This window comes from Colius striatus, chromosome Z (genome assembly GCF_028858725.1).
Source record: "Colius striatus isolate bColStr4 chromosome Z, bColStr4.1.hap1, whole genome shotgun sequence".
Taxonomy (NCBI): Eukaryota; Metazoa; Chordata; class Aves; order Coliiformes; family Coliidae; genus Colius; species Colius striatus.
Window position 1 is genome coordinate 36,766,923 of NC_084790.1, and position 24,726 is coordinate 36,791,648.

Sequence of the window (24,726 nt, forward strand, 5' to 3'; positions counted from 1 at the left end):
TCTTTTCAATTCCACTGACACCTTCAATGCCATTTCACATCAGCTACTGATATGATCTCATTGTCTCTTCAAAATTCAGATGATGTACTAAGTATAGAGGGATGGGAGCTGAACAAGCTAGCTGCAAGCCCACTATAAGAAGTACAGAAATACATGGACAGCGAATGTGCTTGGTCAGCTTTTCCTGAATAAAGAAAAATATTTTTGGATGCAGGCCCAGAATGGACAAGGGAGTAATTTAGGTTGCCTTCTTACAACTCACCATGTTAGTTCAGTGGTAAGGAAGAAAATTCTTCTCTCTCTGGTCTCCAGTTCATAGCATATGTATCCTCCGTCTCCGTGTCACTTTAAGTGTGGCTGTAACAGATCTATGTGCTTCCTTTACTCTCAGATGAACATCTGGTATCCAATTACAATACTAACTGATACCTGCTCATCATGCTACCAACATGCCCTTTGCTTGCATGCCCTGAATCTTAAGAGGTTACTCTGGTAGACCTCCATTTGGGATGAGACCTGCAGCTCATAAGCATTTTGACTTGTGTGGTCTTTCTTTGCTGAGTCAGTTGCTACACCCTAATTCATATAGGGAGCCACTGTCTAGGGTTAACTAGGTGCTTTTATTAACACAGTACTTTCAGACATCAGTTTCTGTTATCTATGCTGAGAGGTACAGCCTGTAGTTTTGAAAGAATATCTTTCCCTCTTTTTGCTGGCTGTCTTGTTGACCCAGTCTGTGTCCTGGTTTTCAGGGGATAGGTTTGCTTTTGGATTAATTTCAAATGTGTTTTTACTTGCTCCAGTGTATTTGTTTTAGTCCAGCTCAGGAACGGGAACATTCTGAACATAGTCTTGTTTGCGTTTCTGCTCCCTGAGGACTCTGGAGAGGCTGACTCAAAACCAAGTGAGATAATGTTTCTTCTTTTTTCTGGGCTCTCTTTTGGGCTTGGATTTGTTTTGCTCAAAAAATATTGCTCTGGAAATGAGACAGGTTGAAGACAGCATCAACTGAAGCTTTCTATTTAGGTAATTGGTAGAGTATGATGATAAAACCTTCTCTTTCTGAGCTCCTTTGGGATCTAGAGACTGGTGATGACTGGAGGACCTTATATATCCATGTCTACTTGATATGTGGGCACTGGGGCATCTGTTTAGATAATGGAATTACATTAGAAGAATTTAGTGGGAGATATAAACTAGCAAAATACACATCAAGAAGGCTGATCTTGACTTCCTTATATCAGCTGAGCCAGATCTGTGGATGGTGCCTATCAGTCTGGCTTTGCTGGGCAAGCAGTGGGGAAAGAGCAGAAACAGTAATGCTGCCTCCCAGGAACTCCACAGGAAGATTTTTCCTGAAGCTGGAAACCATATAGTAGTGTCACATAAAGCTAAAGGCTCAAGGATTTCAACTTTGCCTGGGAAAAATACACTGTGATTAGTTACTTGTTGGAGGTCAAGATTGAAGCTTTCACGTGCCTTCATCTTTCTCATCTTGAGCTAATACCACATGAAGGAAGATATGAGGAAAACATCCAAAAGCAACGTTTCTCCATGCTGAAACAACTGTCATGAAAGGGGCCAATTTTTCTCACAAGACCTAGGGAAAGGTAGAAGTGGGTAGAGTCTGGTGGTTTGAGTGGAGAGGACCAAGTTGTACTCAGGGGTAGGGGCACAGGATATTAGGTATGCACAACTTGGAGGATGTTGGGCGTATGAGACTGATGAGATGGACACTGTCATACCAATGATAGAATCATGTGAGGGATGAAAATTTGTCTAATTTTCACACAGAAGAGAAAGGTATAGGTAACGTTTGAGGTTGACAACAGTTCTTGCAATATCTGTGTGTCAAGGCAATTATATACATTTGTTGTCAGGATAAGCAAAATTCACTGCAGCGTATGCAGACATCAGGCTTTTTTGGATGCACAGGAATGTAGCAGTGTTAGGAGGCAGGAACGTAAAAAGCTAAGAAGAGGAAGGAAATAGTGCCTTTTGTCTAAAAGGCTCAAACTCTAACTGGTGTATCTAGGCCCCTAAAGTGATAGGCACTGCAGATCTATCCCACTGAAAACCCACCTGTACGTCTCAAGCCACTCACACAGATTTCCCTTCAGTGACAGTGCTACCATCAGGCTCCCGCACTGTTTCATCAGACTGCAAAGTAAATGCCTCGTGGAAAACTGAGTCTTGGGAAGCAGGAGGAAACAATAAACATAGATATAAGAATCAGGATAAGTATGAGGAAGTAGTCCAGAAATGTCTTTGAATCCAGTGGAAATCAAATATTCATGTAGAGCTCTTTTCCCAAAAGACAGGGTCTGAAAAAAAACCCAAAATCCACATAAAGCTGACTTTATGATCATCCAAAAGAATGGTGGAGTTGTGCTGGGTTGGATGATTTTACCTAATCTGACTATCTGACTTTAAAAAAGACATTTTGTCCACACTAAGTGCAGAGTGTATTAATTGCAACTAATAACTGAAAAATGATACTTCTTCAGAAGAAGTATTTGGCTATTGTTTTTCATCTGCGATGCCTTACTCCTGAATCAGACTCCAGAAATCTAATTTAGATCAGAAAAGTCATAAAAAAAAATTGGAAGAAAATTATTGCAATCTAAATAAATGTAAAGTTTAAGTTAATTTCAGAGTAATTTAAGAAATTAGTGGTTATTCATTAAAAACAATGTTTTCTGTTTCTAATTGTGATTGCACATACAATTTATTTCTGTTTGTGTTTGGATTTGTGGGGACATGGTGAATTAAGTCTGAGTTTCCCCTGGAAGCTAAATTCATCATCAAGAATTGTTGAATTTGATCTGCTATATATGCCATGTTATAGTTTTTAAGGGTGTTTAATTTCTTTTACTTCACAGTGGCATTCGAGAGATCAAACTGTGACTCATCTCTCTCTTGTTTGTTAGTTCAAAAGATGGCATTCATTACCTAGTTTTTCTCCTTCAGCTGATGTGGACACAATGCAGAGTTCATTGGATGTGATTTTCCACTACTGCATGTTCAGGATCATCAGTTACAGCTGTGAAAAACAGGCAAAAAATCCTAGAATTAAGTAGTTAATATCACTTTACATCAGTAAAAATGATAGGCATTGTTCTGAGGTTAGAAAAGTCATTTTTTAGAAAAGCTTTTAAGCTTTTTTAAGTGTGATTTCTGCAACATAGTAAAACTTCAGAAATTCTCAGAAATAGTTGAGAATTGGGGTAAAATATAATACCTGGAAATAGGTTTGTAAACCTTGTTTTATTTTTAAGTACTTTGAGTGATACTGCTACACAGTGCACGCACATCAAGTGCCAGCCCAAGACTGACATTTCTGAGCTTGAACTTTTTCTAAAGATGCAAACATAAAGATGGTAAGCATAAAGAAGCAGGAACACCAAACTGCAACTGCAGATAACTTGAGTGAACAGTTCCTTTGTTGATTTAAGTTTAATAGGAGACCAAAAACCCGGATGTACAATAGCTCTTTTGCCAATGACATGTGATACTGCTAAGGCATGGTGCTGGTTTTGGCAGGTATCAATAGCAATGTGTTAAAAAAAAAAGAATCAAACCAACACATCCAGAAAAAGCAATGAGAAAAGAATATGGAGGAGAAATGCATTCTGCACCCAAAGAGATGCTAAACAAATGGCCACTCATCTTGTGGTGTACAGCATCATACTTCTGAGTGATTAATGAGTTTTATTTTTTCAGTGTAACACCCAGAATAAAACAGTTGAGAGGTTATGGCTTGCCTTGACTCACAAATGAATAAGATTTTTTTTTTTTTTTTGGCAAAACAACAAACATGTTCTATGTTGATTCAACACATTACATCAAGTTGAAATGAAAGTCCTCCCTGCTCTATTTTTCCTGCACTGTAAAAAATTATGAGATTAATTTGAAATGTATTTTGTTTATGAAGATACTAAACACAAAGTGTGCCTGGCTGTGAAAAAAGCCTCAGTGGTAGACACAGAATTAAAAATTTAATTTTGTGCATCTGAGGTCCAAGTCAAGGGATTGGGCAAGTTTCAATAGAGCCTCATCAACTAAATTCTAAAGTAGTGTAACAAAGACGAAACACTACAAAGTCACTTTTATTACCTCCTTCATTTTTTCTAGGAAAACAGTAAACCAATATACTAATAAAGACTGGAAAGGCTTGATTTGGAAGGGAAAAGCAGAGTGAGTGTTCTACTAAGTCTTGTGTAAGATTTTTCTGCCCTCTGCAGAGACACAGACAGATATCTGGACCAAAGTCCTTCTACCTCATCATACATGTGGAAAAAAACCCAACAAAAACACATTCTCCCCCCCAAAAAAACAACAACAACAAAACCTTATCCTCAGACATCAACTACTTTGTGGGGAAAAAACATCCCAGAGGTATGTTTTTCTGTGTAAGACTATTACAGCATATTTTTCCTAATCAAGCCACAGTGGTGTAGAGACTTCAGATGCTAATGGTGTTACATCCTTTCCAGCCTAGAAGCAGAAAATAGGTTTATTTCTTCAGGACTAGAGTGCTTTTGTTTAGCCAAAATAAAGGAGAGGTACGTTGAGGGGTCAGGAGGAAGGAGGCAGAATACTACATGGTGATAGACAAGAGGGAAAGACATGCTCAAAATGTCATTTTGATGAATTTTAGTGACCTGCAGAAAACAATAATACTTGAAGAATACTAAAGATGATTACTAAATCATCTAAATCATCTAAATACTAAAGAGTTCAGATGATTCATTTGTTTTGTCTTACTTTTTGGCTGCACTCATTTCAGTGCCACTTTCAGTCTTGCTGTGATAATCACGATTAGAAGACTAGATAATCTCCCAAATTCATATTCATAGTGTTGCTGAGGTATTGTAAAAGGTAAAACGTGTTATACCAGTAACAAAAAGGTTGACCACACCTAGGTAAAATATTTTTCTGGAAGATAAGGAGTCGTTTCCCTTTTTTTTCATTTGGAACTTTGGTTTTCTCAACTAACTGGGTTTATGGTGCTCTAGATTTACTCTGTCTCAATTATAAAATACATTTCTTGGTGTTTATTAAAAAAAAAAAATCTTTTACCCACAGCTGACTTCTACTCAACACCTGAAAATATTATTCTTTTACTATCAGTTCTATACATATTTTAGTGCCAGCTACAAAGCAATAAAGCTCAAGCATAAAATAAGAAAGAACCCTAACTTTAGACACTTTCATACTCTATTTTAGACACAACTTCCAGACTTAATCAATTGTTTTGATGTTGCTCAGTTTACTATTTCTGGCAAAATAAATTTTGCTTGATAACTTAAGTCCTGTTCAACTACAAGCATTTACTAGAATGTTTTAGTTGCTGCATGAAAGCCCTTTCTTCACAAGCTGTCCTGTGTTTCTATCAGTTCATCGATCATGCTTAAGTATCATGCTTTCTGAAGCTTGAAACTTGAGGAACATGGTTCCTGTTGTGCAATGCAACAAGTCAAAGCCAGGTCTGTAAGTTGGAGCTGAAAAGCAAAGTGGTGGGCAAGGAGCCAGAGCCTTCTCCATTGCAAACTGATTATGTGTGCATACATGTGAGTATATCCATGCTGTAGTGGTTGCTTCTAGTTCTGCACACTTGATAGCTGAGTGTTTGCCGTGTCTCAAAGCAAGCTGGTTTTTTTCTCTGAAGCAGTAAGCTCTTGCCTGCTGTAACACATGCCCCTTTGCACTGTTTATATCTATGCACCCTTCCCCTTCCCTGCTACTCACCTCAGAATACTCTGACACAAGTCCTTGCACCTAGAAAACTTTGATAGAACACAGCAGGCATAGTGGCATCAGAGGTGGTAAATTACCAAGTGGAATTGCATTGCTTTGAGGCAGTCCCTGAGAAACTGAAATGTTTCTCACTAATAAGCCATTCCCAAAATACAGATGGCATCAGGAGGTATCAGTTTTATGATGTGCCAGGAGAAATGAAGAGGCAGTGTTTCCTTCTGGGGTGAACTTTTAAAAGCAATCAGAAATAACTTAATTCCAATGATATTTTTCTGGAGTGCATTAACTGTTTTGAGAACAGAGCAAAGACAGAAGCAAATGCCTCTGAAAAATTCCATACACTGTATTCTTCAATAAGATGTAAATTTTACTTCACTGGAAAAGAAGAAAACAAAATGAGAAAAGCTAAAGTAATAGCTTTACTACTATTATTATTATTATTATCATCATTATTATTATATCATTTTATTATTTTATTATATAATTATATATTATTGTTATTGTTATTGTTATTATTGTATTGAGAATATACATATTCTCAAGCCTGAACCAGGAGCAATGTACACCACTGTCTACAGCATAGTAATGACTATTAGTTTTTGTAATAAACACATCAGCATAAAACAAGCATATTGGGCCACTTAGTTGATTTTATAAAGGTAAGACTGTATTTGCTTAGCAACGATTAATCCAGTCATACACAATAATTCATTCTGTATAACTGCAGATGCCTTACTGAAAGAGTAAATGTCCCACAAGTAGGGGTTTTTTTCAAATTAATTTGTGAAATGCATGATATCTTCTGCAAAAGCTGGGAAAAGAAAATTGTCTCTTGGGCTTTTTTTTTCTTAAGCTATGGAAATATGTTCTCAATAAAACCCACTAACTAAAAGGAAAAAAAAAAACCAATCTATTGTGCAGTACATTAAAAGCAGGTCAGTTCTGAGCAAACATGTACTTGTTTTAAACTGAGCCTAGTTTGGATGGGAGCTGGAAATGCCATGTGTTGGATGTGTTTTGTGTAATGTGGATCAAATCAGATGAAACAAAGAAGTTGCAATTAAGCTTGAGATTCCTCTCATTTTTAATTCATATATTTGTGGTCTGCAGACTACCATCAGTACCCGTGGACATAGTCCATATTGGCTTATTACTTCTTTTAATTAATATCTTACTGGAAGTATGAGTTCAGTGAACATCCTGCTGGGTGACAGTGGTTTGTGGTGATGAAAGTTGGAGGACTGCTGGTTTAAATCCATATCTTTTGGCTGTTTATTCATAACGGAGTCAACACATCTTTGTGATGTCAAAGAATAAACAGAGTTTTGGCAACTAGACTGGAGAAGAAAACAGTTGTTAAATGTTGCTAAGTTTGGCTTCCAACAAGCAAAAGAAATACAAAGATGTGAAGATGGCAAAGGTATATACAACTAATGACAGTAAAATTTAGAGGAAAAGAGACATTTGGGGTTGGGAGATGGTCTGTGTTTGTTCTTTCATTGAAATCACTAACCTCAGCCTCAGGCCAAAAATTGTCATTCTAAAAGTAACACTTTACAAACTTAGACTGTGAGATCAGAACAGTAAAAAATAATGAAAGCATCAATTTTTAGGGGCAGCATGTATGATCTAATCTTAGCTTTAGACCAAAGAAGAAACAGAAAAGGGCTGTTGGACTTAGACATAGCGTCTTCCAGAGGTAGCTGGGACTGGTAAAATCAAGCACTTAAAACAATAGCTATGGACCTACTCAAACTCTTTTGTCATAGCAGCTTACTGCATGATGCCATGAAAGGCAAGGTTATGTGTAATTGTCATCTTAAAGCCAAGTATCAGCTTTACTGCCACCATGAAACTTTCTAGTTAAGTACAGGAAGAAACTATAGTTTTTCCAGGATTGGAGACTCTGAAAATCAGGATGGGAAAAAAGACTGTGTACTTATCTATAGCTGATCCTGCTTCTGGGCTGTACAGGTGAAAAGATCATCTGTGATGTTAGACACTGACTGTTCACTGTTGCTCTCTACATATGTTAGATCTGAATTGGACTTTCTCTGTGGAAGACTTCTTAGGTAAAAAACCTGACCAAAACAAGCAAGACAAGGAAAGGAAGGCAAAACTTTTTATTCATTCCTTTTTCTCTCTTTGTGGGGAAAAAAATAACAAGGTGAATTTAAAAGGAAAAAAAAAAAAAAAAAGGAGGGAAAAAAAAATCGGACAACAGCAAATCTTTTTATTAAAAACAAATCCTTTGCCAGAACTGTTCTTTAAAACACCTGGACCATCTTTGTTTTCCCAGTATAATTACATGACTTTTTAATTTCTAGTTAACTCTAAGAGTGGAAACATCTTGATGGAGTGCAGTCAGATGGACTGCAACAGGACATTCTTCATCATTCATATTAAAAAGACCTCTCTGTTTCTGTCACATACTGTTTGAATTGGCAGCTGGCTGTACCCACATAAACCAACCCGCAGGGGTATTCTAACATGTGCATGACAGTGTTCATAGTGCATGAGATAAAATCCCCAGCATGAAAGACTTTGCCAGAAATAGGATGATAAAAAACATCTGTTTTCGGAAGTGTTACTTCACTTAGTGTATTTAACAAAGCTTCAAATATTCCTTCTTTGATGGAGCTTTTTTGAAGACGAAGCAATGAGAGATTTTTTTTTTTTTGTCTTGGTCGGAGTTATATGTAAACTAATATATGTAATAATGAGTACAAGCATGTGGTGGAGGGTATAAGGAAGACAGAGCCAGATCCTTTTTGGTCATGTACAGTGAAGGAAAAGATGCAATGGGCACAAACCAAAGTACAGAAGGTTATATATATATAAAGCCCTGATCACCTGGTCAGACACTGGAACAGGTTCCCAGTGAGGTTGTGGAGTCTCCATTCATGGAGTTATTCAAAACCCGATGGAACATGTCTCTGAACAACCTGCTGTACTGACCCTGACTGGTCAAGGGGAGTGAACTAGGCAACCTCCAGAGGTCACTCCCAGTCTCATCCACTCACTGGTTCTCTGAAATATATAGGATCCTAGAATCACATTTTAAGATGTTACAAGTGCTCTGCATCCTTCTCTGGAAACAATAGAAATTTTGATGTCCCCAGCTCAGTTTTAAATCTGATTCCAAGGGTCCTGGGTGCAAAGTCAACATCTCTAAAACTGGCCTACAGTCTTCAGTTTCTTCTGCTTTTAAACTACTTACCTGCAGATTTCAGGTTACTCTAGATGCTTTCAGTGCCAGAATCATGCACTGCCCCACCAGATATTTTGTTTACATTTCTCCTTCTTTCTGAAAATGTCCGGACTTCACAGTTCAGGCACAGTAATCATATCTGTGGAATGCATTACTGTTATTATTTCAGCAACTTGTAGCTCAACGGCTGTACTTCATAGTCTTCATTTGTTTTTGGTCTAAAGGTACATTACATAGAAATGCCTTAAAAATGCACACAATGTTTGTTACATTAGTGAAAAAAATCAAATGTCAATATAACATTGCATTTTTTTTTTACAGTATTCAGTTTTCATGTTAAGTGTTTATTATAAAGAAAGAGTAAATACAATGAGTGGACACAAATGTGGACACAAATCTAGACTCTTCTGCAAATTTCACCTATTTAGAAGAGTAAAAACGTGTCAAAGGTGAAGAAATAACACCAGTCCGCATGAAGTTAGGTCTGGGTAAATAAAAGTCTGAATCTGCTACCACATTTCTCTTTTTTTTTCTGCCCCCCCCCCCCCCCCCCCCCCTTCCTACTAAGTTTTACAATTTTGGAGAGATAGAGCTGCAGAAGTGCTGGCAGAAAATCCAGCCTTGAAATGTTTGAAACCTATGAAAAAATATTTGAAAAGGTAGACTGTTATCTCAGATGAACCTACACACATTTTTTTTGGCTAGGACAGCACCTGTCAACAGTAGAGAAGTGCTTTCTCAGGCACTGAAGCCCGCTTCAAGAACACTGAAATAATTTCAGCATAAACAGGTATCTACTAGATTTAATATACTAAGAAAGCCCTTCTGATTCAGAGCACTGGATTTTCTTTGCAACATACCTTGATTCTGAATTTCTCAAGCTGACCTCACATTTTCAGGCCATCAGCATTCACAAGCTATTTTACAGGAAGTCAAACTTTCCAGGGAGAATAACGCTCTACCAGATTAAAAATGTTTCAGGATAAGCTGACCCACTCACAGACATGCTGGTGCCAAGATAGCCTGGAATCTCAGGATGTTTTGGAATACTCTCACATGCAGAAGAGTGAGCTGATGGACAGGTTCTCCACACAAATAGTACAAAGTAAGAAGAAGACATAACTGATCCCATTCTTGCCTTGGCACTGGTGTCCAGTAGTAGAAGCAGTTATTTGCTTACAGTTGATTATTCCATTGTTTGTAAAAACTTCGCCCTTTTATGTCTGCTGAAAATTAAGCCACATGTTTAGGGTTTTGTATTAGGTCATGGTGCAAGGACAGGTCTAAGAAATCTTCCTTTCCTAGAAGATTCAAGTCAGTTTTATCACAGAGTGTAAAATGGAAGTTGTTACCATTTTGGATGGACTGATTTTTTTTAAAAAAAATTGGTTTTTTAACCTAAAAATGTACAAATCTAACCTGATCTATTGCTGGGTGGTGGTTCATGTTTTCTTAGTTTGAGAATTTCCATAAGAAAAAACAGAGCTAAAGTTTTGATACTGGACTGAGAATATGCAAGTAGGACCCTGTAGTACCAAACACATCAGAAAGTCCTTTTCACTTCTGTGTAAATTTCTCACAGGTATGCAGCTCAGGACGAGGTCTAGCTCCTGTGAGAAGGAAGGTTAACTGATGCCCAGTTTCTATTAACTTCATGAGATGCAGGACCTGCCCGAAAATGAATGTTTTGGAGACACAGAAATTATTTGCTCATTTTCCAGGTTCCTCCATAGCAATGGAAAGTAGATAGGTTAGAGACACAAAGCATCCAGATACATTACTAGTGATATTCATTCTGCCCAGTGTTACAATGTTATAGAGACATAGCTTGATGCAAACATAACTAATATTGTGTTCATAAATGCAATTTCCACAATTTCTGCTGCCATTCCCTCTCCCTTACTCATAGATGACAGGTGAAGCGTCCACACTGCTTTCTTATTTGCAAGTCTACTGCTTTGGCTAGGACCTCTTGTGTATAACAACCGCACAATAGAAGGATTCGATACCGGCCACACAATTGTGTTCTAGAATGTAGACTCTCTCAGAAAAGTTAGTATATAAAATAAAATCATGCTTACTTTCTTCAGTTAAGAAAAAAAAGACAAGGGAAGCATAAAATAAATTTAAAGAGATGAAACATTGACTTCCCTGAACATGTAAAGAACTTATCTTTTAAGCAATGACAAATAAGAGGGAAGACTTAAATTTCTTCTAATAAGATTCTTATCACTGTTAAGTATGAAACATCGGGGTGACTACCTGCTTTTCAGTATCATAGCAGTTGGCTTGCACACCCTTGGCAGAAATCTCAGCCTGACTTACTTGATACAGAGAAAACTCTAAAGCTTTCCTGAAACCCAAACACACAGCCAACCACTCAGCCTTCCTTTCCTCCATTTACCCTCTGCCTCCTCCATCCCTTTGAACCCCTCCCCATCCAACACAACTCCTCCAACCTTTCATAGAATCATAGAATCATTTTGGTTGGAGAATGTCTTTAAGATCATCAAGTCCAACCGTTAACTTAACCCTGGCAAGCCCATCACTAAACCATGTTCCTATGCTCTAGCTGTGAATTGTATATAGATTCTGTTTTCCAGGTAGGTTTTGTAAACATGTTGCATAAGCATACTTGACAAAGTAATAGGCATGGCAATTGAATTATGAGATGGATGGTAGATGACAGCCTGAGATTACCACATTCAGTGACATCACCTGTCTGGCTTAGGTGGGGCCTTGGACTTATTTCTTCCTCTTTTGAAATACTGTGATTATCTGATTTGTGACATAAGGTAAATAACTGGAGTGCAAACAATAGTAACTAGCAGGCCTAGAAAAGAAATCACTCTGAAGCAGTCTTCCGCGACATGGTTTCCTTTTAATTTCAGACTGAAGAGTTCTAACAAAAGGGTGCATTGGTTTTTTTTATTGCTTTTTTCCCCTCTTTCAAGAAACAACATCAAAATCATGCCCCCAGACAAGGACATTTTATTTCCAGGGATTTCTTTTGGTTGAGTTTCTTTTGGCCAAGAGGAAGAACTTGATTAAATAAACAAAATAAGTTATTGCAAAACTGCTGCTTTTGCCTTTGGTCCTGCTACCATGTCTTACTGGTGGCCTGCTTTCCCAAATGCTTGCCACTTTCCTCCAGGGCTGGTCTCCTAGCTGGGCTCTGCCTTCCAGGTGTGCTGTGGCAAGAGCATGGACTGACACCATCACCACTGCCCCTCTATTCATCACCAGCAGATCATACCATGGAAGCTTTCACCACAGTCTGTAGTGCAGAGGAGAGACTGGATCAGGAAGAGGCTGGGAACAGCTCTCGGGAGACATCACAGTCACATTCATAGCCAAAATGTTTGTTCATTGGCCAAAATAGTCATGCTCTGGGCTCCTCTAGAGCAAGTCAGAGATTTTCTAGGCAAAGAATAGGTGGGGCAGATCCAGCCCTGCAGTTACTTTTTGTGCTTCACTCTATGCACAACAGCATGTCTGTGAGCTTAAGGATTTGAAATTAATTATGTATAAAACTGTTTGTGTTTGGGATGATTTAGATTGTCAAGATGGGAAAAATTAGTTATAGATAGCAGAAGCTTGGAAGCTTCCAAATCCACCCATATGATAAGAAGTCACAGACACTAGCTATGAATTTTCAATGTCATTATAGCAATAAGACATTGTTCAGATTGTGGTCACTTGATAAACCATGCCAGAGCTTTCAATAATGCAAAGTGTCTGTCCAGAGACCATCATTATGGTAAACAGTACCATAAACCAGACAGCTACAAAGCTTCGTTCCTTTCCTATATCACAGCCCCTTAATCCTTGCCAATGAACATGTCTTCTTTTTTTCATAATCTTATATTGCTTAGCCTTGAACTGGGAGCCTCTTCCACACACATTTCAGCACTCAGAATTTATATCATCAGATAATTCCACGAGCTGGCCAAGTTTGATGCATTTGAGGTATTACAAAGCTTAATGGGAGCTTGGGGAGAGAGAGTATCTTGCCAGGTGGCATAGAGAGTCAAAAGATGGAGGGAAAAGCTCCTAAAACAAGGGAGTAGATTTTACAGACCTGTCAAAGCACTCATCATCACTATTTTATCTCCGTACATCCCAGGCCTGGCTAAGTTAGGATACAAGAAGTGCAAGAGCAAAGCTCCTCCTCCCACCTTTGTTTCATGTGTTTTGGGATTGAGGCAATACTCTGAACCAATGGTGTCTCTCAGATGAGGAAAAGTCCTGGTATATTCAGTTTTAAGAGAAGACCTGAGTTTAGTTTCTAGTTAATTATTTTAGTTCCTCTAACTCTGAAATGAGATGAGATTTTCCTGAGTGAGACAGTGCTGACTAATGCTGAAGAGAGAAAAAAACCAAAACCACCAAACCTTAAAACTTTTACACATGTTCATAAAAGGTGTCAGCACTTGATTTGGTGCTACATGGTGCTACTTGGTTTGGTGCCTTGTCCTGGCCTCCATTTCCTGCTGCTAGAGCAAAAGTACAGCTTTTCTTCAAAACTGTAAAAAGAATTCCTGTCAATTCCTTTCATGACTTCCGCTTAACTTTGTAAACAGAAGGGAAACGGTTAGTCATATGATCCACTGAGGAAATACCCATTTGAACCATCCTCACGTAATCAGTTACATGACACCAGTAATAATAATAAAAAAAAAAATTAGATGTATTTATTTATAGGTCCAAAATCTAGGAACAGATTTTGAATCTCATAAAGAAATTAATCTCATTTATTTATTTATTGTCACGGGTGACCTGTAACTGATCATGTGAGGATGGTTCAAGTGGATATTTCCTCAGGAAAAAAGAAAGACATATGTATAAAATATGGGTATAATATATATATATATTCGTATGTACATATAAATGTAGTCAATTTCACACTCAGAATGCATTTGATTCACTCTCCTTTATGTTGCATGTAATTTGTATTTAATCTGTAGGATCTTCACCGAGTAGATCAGAACATGACATTATCCAGTCAAAAGCAAAAATAAAGCTACTACTATTTTTAGTACTTTAAAACCATGGATGTAATACACTTACTGAGTGTGTAAAAGAAAAAAAGCTTTCACACTTGTTGCCTGCCTGAGCAGGCTTCTCTGACCCTTGGTGCACGTGATGTCAGAGCTGTACTCCTGAAGCAAAGGGGAGAGGTTCTTAAAATCATTTCACATCTCCCTTCATAAGGTTGAGCCTCAGGCCCGCAGCACCTTCAGCCTCACTAAGCTAAGGAAAATAAATGTTCCCTCAGAAAATATTTCCACTACTTATTTTTCTGGAATGATTAATTTACAAGACAAAATGCAAGCTTTTTCCCTCCATTGTGATCAGTCAGTCATGGTGGATGACACCATCACTCCCTGTAAGGTGCAAACCTAACTGGCCTGGCTGAGGAAAGTACATCTCAAATTATAAGGGTCAGATTTTTCCAGCATCTGGAGGTTTCTACAGAAATCAATGAAACCATAATAGAGAGCAAAATCATGTCTAATTCTCTTAGTATTGTTTTCACGCAGTTTGAATGCATTTTGCATTTTTGTGTCAACAATATTTTAGCAAGTAATGAGAGTAGCTAGCAGAGATCTTTGGGAAGCAGCAATTTCTATTCTGTAGAAGATGAATGGTTGTGAGAAAAAATAGTAGGACATTGAACATTATTTTTTTTTAAAAAAAGCCTTCCTAATATTTATTTTTAGGAAGATTCTGATTTAAAAAAATTAAAAGTTGCAAATCTGAAGTTACAACAATTGCTCTAGAAATATAATGCTTTCTAGATATGAAATAAAATTTCTAACACTGAGAGTGAGATATTTCTAGCCAAAATTATCCACGAATAAGAGATTAGTTGAGGTGAAAACCAGTAAGTCATCAGGATCCTTTCTTAAGTAGTATTAAACTTTGTACAGGCTTAGGTGTGACCATCACAAAATTTTGCATGGTTGCTTTGAACTGTAAAGCTGATCTGCATGAGTGCATATGTGAAGTGATCACCCAAGGCATATGAACAATGCAAAAGTAAATTTATTGGGAAGAAAATAAATAAGAAATATTGTCTTATGACATTTCTTGATCAAAGAAATTAAGAGAAGTTTTGTTAATTTCTGTCAATTTTGTATATTTTCATGACTGAAAATCAAAAGACTGGTACATTAAGGGGTGTATTACTATGACTTTTCATATTTTAGCAGTCAGAGTTACTCTTGGTTTCTTTCTCAAGGTCTTTCTGAGCTTCAAGTGGAGCAAATAAGATGTCTGGAAAAGTCAACACAGGCAAATTATACTTTAATCACATCATCACTATAAAGAATTGAATATGACAGATCATGATCATGTGGAACCAAAGTCTTTCTTTTCCTTAAAATGTAGCCTAATACCCCCTGCAGACATGATGAGAGAAGAATCAATCTGCAGTTCACTGTTCTGTTGACCCTACAGTCTCCCAGCCCCAACCTACCACATGGCTTGTCCTCCCCAGCACTGTCACGCTACACTGGGCTCAGAACCTGGAGCAGGATGATGAAGAGGGCTGTGTGAGGCAGTGGGGGACTGACTGTTCCTCTGTCAAAGATACTTCCATTTCATAACCCTTGAGCCACGCAGAGAAGAGGGCCTCCCTGACTAGCCTGCAACTGCCAGCATATCTGCAATGGGAACTGGTCCCAACCGATACAACCAAAAGGAACTGAAGGAAAGCTGAACCTGAAAACTCAAACACATGCCTGGCTGCCCCAGCTACACAACATCCAGTCAGAGATTATTAATATTACACTGGTTGGCAATTTTTATTTTTTTACATTTGAATAAAAATTGAATAAACACTTTAAACCTTCTGACTAAGAAACCAGTGGCCTTTTCAAGCAAACTGTTACCACACTGCTTTCTCCTCTTTTGGAAGCCTGTATGAGCAGATAAATTGAGAACAGAAAAACCACATCTGACTTAAAACCCAATTTACAAATTATTATCATTGCAATCATCTCGTTTCCCCTGGCCTATCATTAGGCCAGAAGCCAGATGCTCTTCTTTAGTTAAAGACTGAACTTGGTCAGAGAGGAAGTCAACCCCAAAGCACTGCATATCTCAAATAGTAAATATAGGGGTATGCATGAATTTTCACTCCATGAGGTCTTGGGTACCATTGGTATTTAGATTTTACTGTGGCTTGAGGTCTGGAATAAAATCAAGTCCTCGTACTATGGCACACAGAGAATGAATAGAATGATAGCTGCTTCTTGTCTAAAAAAAAATGAGTTATGAACAAGAATAGAAAAAACTGTCTTTCCTTGAGGACTGTTGATGTTGTTTGGAGAAAAAGCTGTGTGACATGCATCCTGGCACTGCAGGAAGGCCCTCAGCAGCAGAAAACTTCTGGAGGGCAGCCCAAAAGCTTTTTTATTTTCTGTGGCCTTTTTTCATGCAGACAAGAAGTCCAGAAAGACCAGGCACAAATGATTGGCTGGAGCATTCCTATAATGCTTGTAGCTTTGGACAGTGCACAGACCAAGCCTGTTATGAAGGCTGGGGTTAGGGAGCCAAAGAGAAGGAACAAAAGAGTACTTGGGTAGGAAGCTTCAAACGTGGCAGGACTCCCAGCCACAGGCAAAGGAACCCGGGTCGTCCAGTAATGGTTCCTTTCTAATGTAAACATATCTCGACAGAAGATGTGAGGGTAAACACCAACTATATTTTGAGAAAAAGGTAGAAAATTTTGGTAGGAAATATGTTGCAAGAAGTTCAGCAAATGCATTTATTTCACCTGAAAGGAACTGCGTATCTTTATATCTCCCTCGGTTTCACTGTGAATCCCTCTTCCACTTCTTTTTAATGTTAAATCTATAAAGAAAACAAAGGACAGACTTTCAGCTCTTCCATGGCACAGGACCACACACAGCCATAGAACTTCATTAGCTAATGGACTATTTTATTTTCTTGAAATAGTCTTGTTTCATTTTGCAGTAGCAGCTACATGACTTCCATCATCACCTTTGAAAGAGAATGCTTCCTTCAAAAGCTATCACATGAAATACAACTCAAAGTTAAGATTTATCAAATAGAAAAGTTCTCATCTCACAAGGATACTTCACAGACCACAAACCCAAACAGATTTCTGTAGCACATGGTCTCAAGAAGTAGAGGCATTTTTTATTAAATTGTAGTCCTTAAATCTAGATCAGTTTTCCAGAAAGAAGGAACAATCTGGGTACTTTTTAGAGTGTATGAAATACAGCTTAATTTTTAAAAAAATAACCAACCAATCAACCAAAATAAACCCAAAAAACAAAAACCAAACCAAAAGAGAGAAGGAAAAAAAAAGCACATTAAAAAGAAATAAGGAACTAGAGAGGAAAGAAGACAGATGAATCCTCATCTTCTGTTAGATTCCGTTGCTGCAAGTAAAATGAGCTGCTTGCTGTAGTTGATTATAACAGCTTGTGAACATAGTGCTTGCTTGTTTTGGCAAACAGTTTGTGATTACAGACTTCAAAGTGCAGCTGTGCAGTGAGGCCGGTTCCTGATATCAGATACAAGGATGCAAAGCAGGGGGCGAGAAAAAAAAAAGAGTGAAAGAAAATGATGGCTTCTTATCATCCTCAGGTAAATATTTCTCCAGACAGCAGTAGGTAAAAGAACTCTGTCTTTTAATTCATTTTGAAATGGTCATGTATTCCATTCAAACATCTATTTTCATTTTTTATTCATAACTAAATTTTAAATGAGTCCTGATAATTAATGTCTGGTCTGAATCACGTGAGCTGCTTTGATGGAATAATCACATGATACATTTTTATTTCAAAATCGGCTGAGGTAGACTCCCAGAATTGACTTTCTGAAGAGAATATTTATGGATATGGACTGGAACCTTGTGTTTTGCTGAAACTCTGCACAATTGGCTTTGAATTTGCCATTGGGATAGTATGCTCTTGTCAGCAATGCTGCTCAGTGAAAGAGTCACAGAAAGCCAAAACAAAAGATGTGTGAACATAGGAAAAATGACATTCATTTGAAAGCTTGGAAGTGTATTCACAAAACTGAGGCAATCTTTCCACAGATTTCTGAGCCTGCAAACCTGGAGAGAATTCAGTTTTCACGTTGTTATTACCTTAGAAGGATGTTGTATTCCCTTTTGAAAACGCAAACCACAGCAAAGTACACGTCACTTCCATTTTTTGTTAAAATCCCAGTGGTCAATGTTTAGAAAACGTTTCTTGTCCGGCCTAGACTAGTTCCAGATTTTTATTCATTATACATTTATCATGACAGACAGGTCTGAAATGGTTACCCAATCCAATAATAACATTTTTTTCTTTTTTCCCATAACAACTTAAAATATATTAATCTTTGCTCATGAAATAAATATTTCTGAAGGCTTTTGTTGAGAAACATTGCTTTTCCTGAACAGTCCCATCTGTTGTTCATTTGGATTGTCCTGCCCAGTCGGTATCTCTCCTGACTCTTGTCAGCAGAGTAGATGTGTACCAGGGCTTGTGAATGCAGTGGCCATGAAGGGAAGTGCCAGCCACCCCACAGAGCCCAGGGATGGTGGGCAGGTGCTGTGAACACAGTCCAGAGCAGGTAGGCTTCAGGGGCCAGCACCTGTGGAGACAGCTGCAGCCACAGAGGTGTCAGGGATTACCCCTCTTGGAGAAAGGTGACGGGAGGTGTTCAGGTGTGATGCTCTGGTGGTAAGCAACTAGCTGCAGCTAACAGCTTGTTGCTCACCTTCAATAACAGTCCCACTTAATCTGCCTAAATGGCTTTGGAGACCTCTCTCTCTCCCAGAGACATTGGAGAACACACTTTGACAATGCTAATTAGTACTTTCTAAAGTGATGTTTTCTGGCTTTCACAGATATCCCAAGTGGCTCTGGAAAGACACACAGTAATTCACCAGCTCTCTGCTTATCTGAGTATCACTCACCAACCTCTGTGCAAAGCTTACTGACAGCGTCTAGGCAGCTGGTGACTGTCATTGGGTAGGTATTTGCTGTGTAGATTGCATCAGTCAAAGTGTTCCATCTATATCTAATTATTCTTCTTCCTTATCACCAATCAGGAAAGCCAATTAGTATAAGGAGTATAAGGGATAAGATCTCTGAGTGAGCAGTTTCTCAGCAATTAATAGCAGGCAAATTGCCATCTGTCAAGCACCTGTTGGTTTCCTGGTAATAAATTAGGGAATATCTGAGTTATGTGGCAAAGGAACAGAGAAATAAAAGGGTAAAACAGAGGGAATATGTATGCAGATCATGTGCCAGCATGGGAGAGAGATTTAAGGGGCAAAAGGAAATTAACTTTTCAGCGCTGGAACCTGGGGAGTTCCAGAAAGCTCTGAATAGGTTGGTCTGACACATAGGTTTTCTTGTTTTCACAGATTGTATGACCTTGAAATGATTGAGTGTCAAAGGTTTGGATTACTTGGATTAGACATGTGCTTACCCATGTTCAGGCAAGGCTGGTATCACAGATGAGATCTGTCATATTGCTGCATCACATTGTCCAACAAAAATATTTATTCAGCAAAAAAAGCATTTATGAATGTCTTTTAGCATCTCATCAGGGCCTGCTGCTGTCAAATCAAAATGTTTGCCAATGAGCAGCAACAGGACAGACAAAGTGATTCAAACCAGCTGCTATTTTTCTGCCCTGCGTAAAAGCCTATACCCCAGTGCTCAATTCATAGAAAACATGTCGTCTTTGACAATTCACCTTAGTAGAGCAGGTACAGAGCAGAATCACAGTTCGCCTTTTTTGTCTTTCCTTATCCTTGAGGAACCACTTGGGCCATGATTGCTTTGGCATAGTATAGGATTACTTTATGTTTGGCAACTGTAAAGTGAGGAATCATCCCCCAGAACAAGACGTGAGGGTGAAGGATATGTGCCATCTTAAAGTATTTTCCTTTCTTTCAACTTCTTTCTCAGCCACCAGTAGCTGGAGAAAACTGTTGGTGACTTTAGTCACCTGCCTCAACTATTGATCCTGTTTGTGTCTTCTTGATGCTGTTTTTGAGGTGTTTTCTCATTAGGAACTCATCCAACACTTCTGTAACCCAGCTATGGTTCTCTGTTAAGCCAGAAAAAATTCCTGACTATAAGTTATTACCTGGTTTTGGCTGCACTTAGAATTGATTACGGATCTTGTGTAGTGCATGAAGCAAGAGTATTTCACATTCATACACTTGTAGATAAATAGAAAAATGTTCCTGGCCAGTGATCGGTGAGTACTCCAAGCTAAGGTCTGTAGCTATGGAAACTCTTCAACATAACACTGACTCAACTATCAATCACCTAGGAAGTGCCTGTAAAGAAGGGGCAGGGATCTGTACCCTTCTTTAGGACTCATCAATCAACTTTAGCGACACACGGGCTTAACCAGAACATGTCAAGCAGGTCTTACTTTACACCCCAAGCCTCTTAAAGAAATAGTTAGTGCAAAAGTTGATTCACTACATCCTGCTCCAGAAATTACTGGATAATCGTCTCAAATAGCTCTAACTGCACTGCCAAAAATTAAGCATAATTACTTGAAAGATGAGTTTGCCAAACTGGGCAGGCAAAGCTAGAGAGTCCTTGTAAACAGCAGATTAACAGCAGAAACCAGTCCCAGCTAACTAGGAAAAGCCCATTTGACTGTCTTCAGCCAAAAGTTTTTTGCATATCAGGTGTCAAACATCATCAATCTTCACTAAGGAGGCAGAAGCATCCAGACTTGTCTTTGTTTGCCTAGATACTACAGGCAGCAGTAGCTTCTGGTTGTGTGGTAAGCCACAGATGAAAAAGAAGGGATAGGCCTCCATCTCCACTGCACAGCACAATTATTTGATAAACCCAGATCACGAAAAAGTATCAGCATTTCCTGGCTATGAGGAACCATTCATTTCACACATTTTCCCTCCTACCTTGAGGACCTGCTGCATATCCTCTCCCATCTGCCACATCTGCTTGTCACCCAGTGTTTCTTATCCTAGAGCCTAATCACAAGACAATGAAAAGTGTCCCAAATGGTCCACTTAAAGGTGTAGAGAAGTACTTGCTTGAAGGCTGTTGTTATACCTCAGGATAATTCAAGTTAATGGATAAAACATATTTAGCCTCCCGCCTTTCCTAGAAACTCCTATCTTTTCTATGGTAACAAATACCTTTGTTGTTGATTTTTTTTTTCCTTCTTTTTTCCATAAAACACCTTCTGAGAAATTAAATTTTTTAGTTGTTTTTCAATAGTAAGAGACACTGGTAGCATATTGAGGGGTACGTTTTCTAAGTCACATTTTGTAATAAGTTACTATTTTCCCTATACTCTGAAGTGAGCTACTAATTACTAAATCTATATACTTGTTTTCCTTTTACTATAGAGCTGCCATAGCAAGCTGTGATGAAATTTATTAAGCTTAGGTAGCTGAAAAGAATACAAAAAGATGAAACAGAAAAACATATAGAATAAAGATGAGCTACAAGGTGAATGATGATTCAGGTGGAGATGGAGATAAGCAGGAAATTTGTCCCCCCACCTTATGCAAATTTTAAAGATTTTGAAACTTTTTTTTTTCACAGTTCCAAAGATCAGAATCAAAATCTCAAAAACATTTGCAAGTTGCAAATCAGCAGAAGTTATTATCTATGCCAAATCAGTTTTCATTATATGACATATAATATGCTAAAATAGTGATCTAAATTAACATACGTTTATGCACAAAAATCTTTGCATATTTGTAACAAATTCCCTAGGAATACCTAAACGCTTTTCTCAACATGCATTTCATCTAATAGATAAAGATACACTGCTGTCTTTGTTTTGTATAAAAGAAAACTTCTGTATTGGAAACCTTTGCATCTTGCACAGCTGAAATTAGAAAATTTTTTGTACTGTGTTTGGCCCTGTGGAAGTGAGAAAAGTCTGGATGTACCCAGCATCTCTGAATATTTGACATTAGGGATATGTTAAGATCGGTTTTACCCTAAGCCAGTCCCCTTGAAGTCGATGATAACACATTTATTAAAATAAATTAATTGCATAGACTTTAGAGCTTGAAGTCATCTATCAAACGTTTCGTTGTACTCTCCTAGGCAGCAAGAAATTTGGCCGAGTACCTAGGAGTGAATACCCCTTTCTTCACTGTTAATCTTTTCACCCTGGTAGTTTTCCAAGTTCTTTGTCCAATACTTGAAGACATTTGTTTGTCACATATGTGGCTGGGCAGGGTTATGTCTACCCTTATTTTTTGAAAGGAATGTCCACATTTTAGCAAAGAGTATATACTAACGTTGCTTTCTGTAATAGTTAGGAATGCTTTTTGATTTTTAGCTGTATGAGCGCATGCTGATTTTGAAGAAGCAGCCTGATAGTAACAAATGCAGGTTTAGCTACATTCACAACTAGTTGCCTTTTCAAAGGCTGAACTGCATGGGAGATAGGTAACAAAAATGCAACAGGAGATACAAACTATAACAACAAAACAAAACAAAACAAAAATTTAAGGCAGGGGAATCAACTTTGACAGACAGCATAGAAAAAAGTTACAATAAACATTGTTAGCTCAGGTGACTAGAGTTACTTATACGTATTGCTATAGAGATTGTCTCTCCTTGTCTCTGAAATGCTGCAAGTACTAAACCAGTGACTTTTTAATGCTGAAAAATAACAGGTTAGCATCTTCTGTCTTTTATAAAACTAACTCACAAAGGCCTGGTGACATCAAGGGACTGTGAAACAGGCAAAACTGCTAAGTGTGGGATTTTTGCTGTAGGAGATACAGCCAGGGAAGAAAAGAGGCATGGCAAAACTCCATTGGATTTGAGAAATGGATCTCATGTTCTCTTTGAAGTCCTGGGAGATAGGGGGGTGGAAGATCAAGCACTAAAAACTTCCGACACTCAGTTTCACCTGAGACTTGGAATCAACAATGATAATTTAGTCAGAGAGGAATGCTAATTAAGGCTTCAGGCCTTATGTATAGACGCTAATTAATTACATGTGTTGATTAGCATTTTGCTATATTGAACGTGGAATAGCTTGGGTAAATCCTAGCTAGAAACACTACGTGTGAGATAATTCAAGTCTGTTGTACGCAGGGCTGAAGATGGGCATTATTGGTGGTTCTGATTTAAATGAGCTAGTTCTGTGCCCTAGGAACCAGAATCAAATGAACATGCTTATTCCTGGCACATGGACTGCATGCTAGGAAATCGACATGACAGAAAAAGAGAGAAACTGAGCACACAACAGAGGGAAAGGAAAAGTTAATTTCTATCTATGCCTTAGCAAGCACCACAAGCTGGTTTGTGCTTCTTAGCAGGCACTTACAATTATCCCTGTGAATATTTGTGTGGTTTAAAGACGGACTTAAGCTACCTGAAAATCTGATATTGTTCAAAGGAGTGTTCCTGTGCCCTTCTTGCCCCCACCTACATGCTCCTGCCACGTCTGGCCAGCCACTGCTGTCCTAGTGTCAGCAGGGCCACCAGCAGCAGGTGAGCCTGTTGTTTCTGTATGACTCAAGACACCTTACAGCTTGGTCAGACAACATGCCCATGTTGGCTCAGTGTGCAAAGTGCTCACAGGAAGCAGATATGGCCATTTTGGAAGCAGCCAGCTGCTAGATTGTCTTAGTTGCATTGTCCACCTGCACTTGCACATTTATCCTGACACAGTCCTGTGTGTACACTGATAGATGCACCCCCATTTATTTAAGTGTTCAGGTATTGAATGAAAAGCAGTAAGAGCAGACATGAAGTCCCAGGTCCCAGCTCTAGATGGAGACCCTGGCACCATAAGGTTTTTCTGAGGTTTTTGGGGGGGGATATTTGTTTGGTTTTTTACTGGAGAGGTAAGATATTTTAGGGGCAATGTATTTTTTAACACTGTCTTTCCAAAGTGCATCATAATCACCAGTTGTTTGATTCTTTATAAAATTATTAAGTTTATAAAATTGTTTCAGGAATAAACCTTGCCAAGACTCAGACACACTAGCATTGCTGTTGACCTCCAGGGAATTACTGAAGTATAGGAACTTGAAAGCACTCTTAGGAACTGGCAGCATTTAGATTGAACTAAGGACATCAAAGCTCAATTCTTTACACACCTCTACTGAAAATGTAAAGGAACACAGCAAGAGCGTGGTAAGTGTGAACTGGAGTATTAATGTCTGAAGAAAAAAAAATATCACATGACTTTACTTTCCATTTCAAACAAATAACAAGTCTCTGACATTAGAGACTGGTTATGTTTATGATTAGTTATGTCAATCCCACAGGTTTGGGATTGGGATCTACTAACCATTTGGGAAACAATCAGAGGACCATCAGCATATCTATTGAGGGAACATAACATTAGTAAACACCTTTAGCATTCCCTGTGTGAATTACAACAATTAATTGAAACAAACCACAGTCTAATGCTAATATTTCTTCCGTTGGATTTGGCAAGCACTAGTGATGCCATAAACATCAGTGATCTCATGACCTTCTCACTTATGAAAAAAAAACAGTGGAACTCTGTTGTAGAAGAGCTGATGAATTTTAAGATGCTCAATGTAAGCCACTTTGTAAGCTCATAGGATTTGCTCATTATTGAATAAAGCCACTGGTAGATTCTTTATCCACAGACAATCTGCCTCAGGTTCTTGTTTAGTCAATCACAATAATACAGATATGACAAAAAACATGTAGGTAACTGATCTCTAATTGTAGAGTTGAATTTCTCAAGTTTTCCCATAGCAAGGGTTGTTTTTT